At 45.7% G+C, this 7,498-nt stretch overlaps 1 protein-coding gene across 2 annotated transcripts in view; it reads left to right on the top strand.

The window, feature by feature from the left end:
- The first annotated feature begins 2,964 nt into the window (after nucleotides 1-2,964).
- Nucleotides 2,965-7,498, top strand: part of PROSER2 (proline and serine rich 2) — a 46,999-nt gene continuing 42,465 nt past the window's right edge. Inside the window, exons 1-2 of one of the 2 annotated variants that reach the window (XM_036453052.2) lie at nucleotides 2,975-3,089; nucleotides 4,027-4,100. The gene's annotated coding sequence lies outside the window, so the exon portion shown is untranslated. Of the gene's footprint in view, nucleotides 3,090-4,026; nucleotides 4,101-7,498 lie in introns of both variants that reach the window. The other variant, XM_036453044.2, reaches the window with a different exon arrangement.

Here is a 7,498-nt window from a genome sequence, read left to right as displayed (position 1 = left end):
CCTTCAAACCCTGATGGAGTGGATACTCCCGTGAAAGCTCCAGCCTGGGAGCAGGCATGTGTCTTTCAATCTGCCCCACACCTTAATGGAAAGGAGATTTTTGTGCCATGTGCTTTGGCTTCCAGACTGTTCACTATGATCTTTCATCCCATTTAGCTCCTTATGGCCTGTGGGTAGCTGTGGGGTGTTCTCCTTAGCAAGAACCCAGTATTCCTGGCTTGATGAACCCCCATGTTTATGAGTGATTGTCTTAGGACTCCCCCCATTACCTGGCTGTGGAATAAAAGGAAACGCTCTCTTCTATGGTAGGAAGAATTCTAAGCTGGTCCCCAAGGTTCCAGCCCCCTTAAATGTGAGTGGAACCTGTGTTATGTTGCATTATGTGGCAAAAGGGATTTTATATAGATGTAAAAACCATAAACAACTGATTTGAAAATAATTAGAAGGAAGATTATACACACACACACACAAAAAAAACTTACAAAATTTCTTACCAACCATTCTTTTTCCTTTCCTGTCTGCCTCTCTCTAATGGCCATCATAGATACCGCCCTTTCTCAAATCAATTTTATATATAGCACTATAATAATTTTCATAAAGTAAAAACATATTTACCTTAACTCCTTTAGTTTACTTTAAAAGTTTTAATTGACATAAGTTTATAAGAGAAATTGTCTAGCATTTGGGGGTCATGTATTACCAGCAATCATCAAAGACCAGCCCTCGGAAGACATTTATTAAAAAGTGAGTGAAGCCCTGGCCAGTGTGGTTTAGTTGGTTGGTCCCAATCACCAAAAGGTCACTGACTTGGCAACCAATTGACGTTTCTCTTTCTCTCCCTTTTCCTTCCTCTCTCTCTAAAATCAATAAAAACATATCTTTTTAAAAAAAAAAAAAAGTTAAGTGAATAAAAGCAAAATTTTATAAATTTCATGGGTTTTAAAGTAGTAACAATAGCACAAAGACCTTCCAAGTGTTTCTTTTTCTGTTTTCCTCGCCCTTTCCCATCCCCCCTCCACACACATACACACACACACACACACACACACACACACATTATCTAGGTACTTTCATGAATAACACTCTTTAAATTCCCCTTCTAAGCTACATCTTGTGGGTTTTGTGATATTGTTTTTACCTCACTTTATATCCTTTCTCTCTTTTAGTCCCTCTGTGTATTTTCAGTTTGTACAAAGGTGCCTAGACAGGGGTGCGGAGGGGACTGGAAGCCAGCCTGTGCTCTGGCTCAGAGGAAGGGCCATCTGTTTGTCATTGCCACCAAGATCTGAGATGCACTAGCAGGGGCTGACATCTTGTGCCCTGCTTTCTCTCGGTTGAAACCCCAGTCTCATTTTCTCCCCTGTTCATTTCCTTACCCCCCTCCTTTCCCTCCTTTTTATTTTGTCCTTCTTCCTGCCTAATCTCATCATCCTTCTATTTCTTCTTTCTTATTCTTCTCCACCTGCAAGAAATTAAATTTTACACAAAAAAATGTGTAAATTACCATTTTAGATTTCAAAAGAACTAAGCTGAAATATATTTATATGTTAAAAGCTTGTCCAAGCAAAAAGTACAAAAAGAAAAAAAAAATTTCTGAGAAGCCCTTATCAAAATGTCTTCTTTCCTTTACCTGAGTTTCTTAAAGATAGGGATTGCCCATATTACTCTCATCCAGGAGTGCATATTATTTAACTTTTACTTAGCCAACACGTGATGAATGAATTAGTATTCAACACAACAAAGAACAACATTTAAGTGGGGGGGAGAGAACGTATACAGAAAGCATAGGCCCATTATACATCAAGGATTAAGGGCTGACAGAATTGATTCTCTCCTGGAGATGGTTCAGAAAGAGGGGGATAATAATACTTGCCTAATTAACTAGCACGTTGGGCAGATTAAAGTGCTTTGCCAACATTAATTAAAGATGCTGGGAGTTAGACGAGGCCACCGTGTTATTAGCGAAAAAGTTTTCTTCCCTTTAATCAGGTATCTCTTCCTGGGGAGGGCAAAGAAATGATGTAAGGGCTAAGGAATTGGGGCTCAGCCCTGAGCGCTGCCCCGTGACTCAGCCATTCTGTGCGACCAACCACTTCCTTCCTGGGTTTTCTGTAAAAGGGGGATAAACACAAAGAGCATCTTGGAATACAGGTGATTATCAGGAACACTTTGAGTACATAGCAAATTCTACAACTAATAAAACCCACAACTCTTGCTTTCTCCCTCTGCAGAGAGTTGTTCCACCGCCATGGAAACACCGGTAACATTAACTTCCACCACCTTACAAAGCCTCCCACGACCAGCTATTACCTCAGTCGATATTTCCAGCGATAGAGGCGGGGAGAAAACAGCACCAAGCAATGGGGTCAAAAAAACGCTTGGACGAGTTTCTTCACCTCTCTGAGCCTGTTTTCCTGAGATTCCTCCTCTGTAAAGCGGGGGCAAGAAGTCGGGGGTTGTTCTGAGGGTTAAAATGAAATAATATGTATATGCTAAATGCCTTGTCCTAAGGTAGTAAGTATTCGATACATAGTGGTAATTTTCACTGTCATTAAATATAAAATAGCCTCTCAAAGCTGACAGCGGTGGAGGTGGGGGGTGGGGGATTTCCCATTGCTTCAAAACCTCAAACGCAAACCCCTATCCCTTTTCTGTGCTCAGAGGTGGCGGGTGGGGATTCCCTCGGGTGGTCCCCGAGTCAGACCTCACTCGGAGGCGGAGGGTCCCTGCAGAGGCGGCGGCGCGCAGCTCCCCGCGGGGCTGTCCAGGCAGCCCGGGCGCGCGCTGTGCATTTGGGGGCCGGGCCGGCCGGTGGGTGCGCGGCCGGAACGCGCCCCGGGGTTTGGTTGGCCGCGGGGCTGCGGGTGGGGAGGGAGCGCGCGGCGGGGCGGCGCAAAGGCGCGGGAGCGCGCACAGGCCGGCGCGCGCACAAGCGCGGGCCGGGCAGTGCGCGGCGGCGGCGGCGAGCGCGCGGCGGGCGGCCCGGGACAGTCGTCGAGACGCGCGCGAGCGACCGGCTGTCCGGCGGCGCGAGGGCTCCGGGCGGCGGGCGGCGGGAGCCTGCGCCCCCGGGGAGCGGGCTGTGCCAGGTGAGTGCGGACTTCTCTGTCGCCGGCGGGGTCACAGCGGCGGGTGACGTCCGGGCAGCCGGTCGCCTCCCTTGGCACGGCGGCGGCGAGCCGGGTGGCATTGGGAGTGTGATGAGGGAGGCTAAGGTCCGGCGGGTTTTAGGTGGAGAAGGGTGACCCCCTTTCTTGTGGCCCGCTGCCTGCGCTCCCCACTCTTCCCTGCGGAGCCGTCCCTGCGCGCTCCCCTTCTCCTCATCGCCTGTCCCGGGTCCTGGGAGTTAGGAGAGACCGGCGCAACCCGGGGACCGTGGTCAGCCCGGCGGCCTCGCTCCCGGGAAGCCCGGTCCCTCTTTGGGGACTTGGGGGGGTCCCAGGGCACCCCTGTCCAGGGCGGGGTGGAGGACGCGGCGCTCTCTGCTCCCGGGTGGTCCTATTGCGGGGCGCCGGGTGGTCCGTAGTACGTGTTTAGCTTTGGGCGCAGATGGGTCCGGGGTTCCTAACACGCCTCCCTGCCCCCTCCGTGCTTCCTGGAGCGGTGGGAGGGCGTCGTGGCCCCACCTGACGCCGTGGCCCGCGAACTCCCGTAAGTGCTCTGTCCCTTACCAGGCGGAGAGGAGGGTGAGCGCCTAATGTTGGCAGGAGGTGGCTACAGCCACCTGTTGAACTTGGGTCCTGCTGAGAATGCACAGTGGATTTTCGTCCCCACCCCTGCTCCACCACCTCTGACCCCCAGCAGGTAACTGAATCACGCAGGCACGTGTAGGGTCTGCCACTGAGCCGGGGCAGGAGGGATTAAAAAGAGAAAAAAATGTGTTGGATGTGATGCAACTTAATAAAAGGCAATAAAATAAACTCCAGTATTTCTCCAAAGCTTTGAAACTTTCCCAGTATTGTTTTACAGAGTCTAAATTTAAGCATTTAGCTTTCTTTCTTTTCTTTCTTTTTTTTTTGACTGCAGGAACTAACCTCAGAAAACTTTTAACTCTTTGCCAAGTTAAAAGGAGTTGGTGCAGAGCAGAAAACTCAATATGAGTTAAGGAAAATGATTTTGTGTGTGTGTGTGTGTCTCCCCTCCCCCCCCCCCCCCCAACAGATTGAACTGTTAAGGTCTGTGGCTGGGGACTATAGGAATAAGGCTTCTTCTATCTCCAGTTTTATTGGAGAACACTTTTTTTAAAACCTGTCTTTCTGAAAGGTATAGAAATAGTAAACCAGGTATAAGTGTAAACTTGAGGAAAATGCTCTCAGGAGGAACCTTTATTAAAGATACTTTTCTGCTTTATTTTTTTTTAAGCAATGCATACTTAGTGCTCTAACACGCACTACGAAGTTTGCCCTCAAAGTTCCATGTCTGAATGCTAGATTGTTTTCCTAGGTGGAGGAGGTATTTTCCTTCATGAGGTCAATGTGGAAATACAAACAAATGCCCTATTTACTGGGACTGGGTGGGAAGGGTGGAAGCTGTCTAAAATCTCCTGCCAAACCTGACAACGTATGTATGGAATCTTGTGTATGTTCTTGCCCAGATCAGTAATAGCCATTTTTAAGTGACTGGATATAGTTCTTGGTAACAGCACTTCAAATGAGCTTTCCTCTGAAATTTGTGGATGCTAGTTATTTAAAAAGTAACACATTTTCTCCATTACTAGAGATCAGAAAGCCAAAATGAGAATACTAATTTAGAGACGGCTAGAAAGATCCTTTTAAGAAAGTTTGAATGTGTTTGACTCCCTGGTGGCCTCTTTGTGGGGGGCGGGGTGTGTGTGTGGGGGGGGGCTGCCTGTTTGGGTGCAGGCTCTGCTGTTCATTAACTCACCCAGCCATCTTTGTACACTGTTTGAGCACCTACAGTGTGCGGAGCCCTGAGCCCTGAGCTAGTCACTGAGCATACAAACATATCTCGATAACAGCCATATGGCCCAAACTGATTAAACCAGATCGAGTAAGCCATCCTCAGGAGCTGAAGATACACCTGGCCCTGGTTCCAAAGTTCTCAGACACCTAAGGAGCTATAGTTGTCACCTGTGTTGATTCTAACCATCATCTCAAATAACTACAAGAGGTGGGTTGGAAGCCTTGAAGTCTGAAGGGAGAGAGGTGAAAGGCTTGGGTGAAGCAGAGAACAGGAGATCCTCTGGAACAAAAAGTCCAAGTGCATCTTATCTACCTGGTTGTGGGACAGCTGCCAGTGGCACAGAGGCCATTTGGGGGAAGGTGCCAGGGAATCCTAGGAGCATCCCAGAACTTGAGCTCTTTCCTTTGCTGGTGAAAGGCAGCATTTCGTTTCAGTTTCCATGCTCTTTCTGGTGGCAGTGATGGTGGCTTCCCTCTGTGCTCTAAGGGTGATGGGCTCTGCAACTCTCCCTCCCTCTAATACCTGCAGCATTCTCCTCTTGGATCTTTGAAGGAGTCCCGGGGCCCTGGTAGAAAAGCCTCAATTTGCCCAGACACAGGAAGGTCAAATGTAGTGGAGTCACTGATAACAGCCTCTGTAGGGAGTCACAGAGAAGCTGCACCTCTCAGCAATGCTCTGTTCTGCCTTGCTGGTTTGACTCAGGGGTCGAAAGCTGACCTATGAACCAGGAGGTCACAGTTCGATTCCTATTCAGGGCACATGCCCAGGTTGTGGGCTTAATCCCCAATAAGGGGCATGCAGGAGGCAGCCGGTCAATGAGTCTGTCTCATCATTGATGTTTCTCTCTCTCTTCCTCTTCCTTCCTCTCTGAAATCAATAAAAACATATTTTTACCCTGGCCGGTTTGTCTCAGTGGATAGGGCATCAGCCTGCAGACTGAAGGGTCACAGGTTTGATTCCGGTCAAGGGCATGTACCTTGGTTGTGGGCACACCCAGTAGGGAGTATGCACGAGGCAAATGATCAATGTTTCTTTCTCATTGATGTTTCTAACTCTTTATCCCTCCCCCTTCCTCTCTGTAAAAAAAAATCAATAATATATATATATATTTAAAACATATTTTAAAAAAATAATGTCCTGTCCTTCTTGGGGACTCACAGAATTAACCTTGAAACCTGTTTTTAAGAAAGTAAGTGCTGGGTTACGGTTCATGCAGACAGGTAAAGAAATGTATAGGGCAGAAAACTGTACTTTGCCTTACTGGAGCTGGATATGATAGCTCTTTGTGAATGTATATCTTCAGACTGGATATTTCCAAAGACCCTAGCACTGTAAAGACTTGATATTTTCTCTCTCCCTCTCCATCTCCCTCCCTCCCTCCCTCCCTCCCTCCCTCCCTCCCTCCCTCTCTCTCTCTCTCTCAGTAAAATACACATAACATTAAATTTACCATGTTAAAGTGTATAAGTCAGTGGAGTTCAGTACACTCACATTATATGTGTTTATTTTTTATTTTTTTGTAGAGGTCTACAGATATTCATTCAATGAACTTTATTAACTGCATTATTCATCACTAACTTTGTATCTTCTTAACTTGTTAATAACTGAGCTATATTGAAAGATCCCACTATAATGGGGGATTTAACAACATCTGGTACTCTGAGATTACCTGTGCATACAACTTTATATTTTAGTATCTGACAATATGCATTTATAAGTTTTTATTGTTAGATATGCAAAGTCAAATAGGAATTGAACTTTCATAATTACATAGTTACTTTTATCACTACTGAGGACTTTTTACTTAAAATCTATCATGTAATATAGACAGAAGTGATCTTTTCATTGTTGCTGTTGTTATTATTTGTTTGATGTATCTTTTCCCATCTTTTTTCAATTTAAATATCTTTACTGAGGTATAATTGGCATTCAATAAACTGCACATATTTAAAGTGTAAATAAATGTATATTCACAATATTATGCAGCCATCACCACTATCTAGTTCCAAAACTGTTTCATCACCCCGAAGGAAAACCCATATCTATTAAGCAGTCATTTCCTCATTTCCTCCCTACTCTGGTCCCTGGCAACCTCTAATCTGCTTTCTCTCTTCATGAATTTGTTTGTTCTGGATATTTCACGGAATGGAATCATACAACATGTGGCCTTTTGTGTCTGGTTTGTTGCACTTAGCAATACTTTTGAGATTCATCTACACTGTAACATGTACAAATACCTCATTCATTTTTATAACTGAAGACTATCTCATTGATGGATGTACCATAATTTGTTTATACAGTCATCAGTTCATGAACATTTGGGTTGTTTTCCCTTGTGAGCATTGTGAATAATTCTGCTACGAGCATTTGTTTGAACACTTGTTTTCAGTTCTTTTGGGTCTACTAGTAAACCAAAGAGTGGAATTCCTGATTGATATAGTAATTCAATGTTTAACCTGTTGAGGAATCACCAAACTGTTTCCTATGGTAGCTGCACCATTGTACATTCCCACCAGTAATGTAGGAGGGGGCTAGTTTATCTACATCCTCAATAACACTTGTAATTTTTCCAAAG

The sequence above is a fragment of the Pipistrellus kuhlii genome, unplaced genomic scaffold, assembly GCF_014108245.1.
Source record: "Pipistrellus kuhlii isolate mPipKuh1 unplaced genomic scaffold, mPipKuh1.p scaffold_m20_p_1, whole genome shotgun sequence".
NCBI lineage: Eukaryota > Metazoa > Chordata > Mammalia > Chiroptera > Vespertilionidae > Pipistrellus > Pipistrellus kuhlii.
This window is presented reverse-complemented; position numbering and strand designations above follow the sequence as displayed.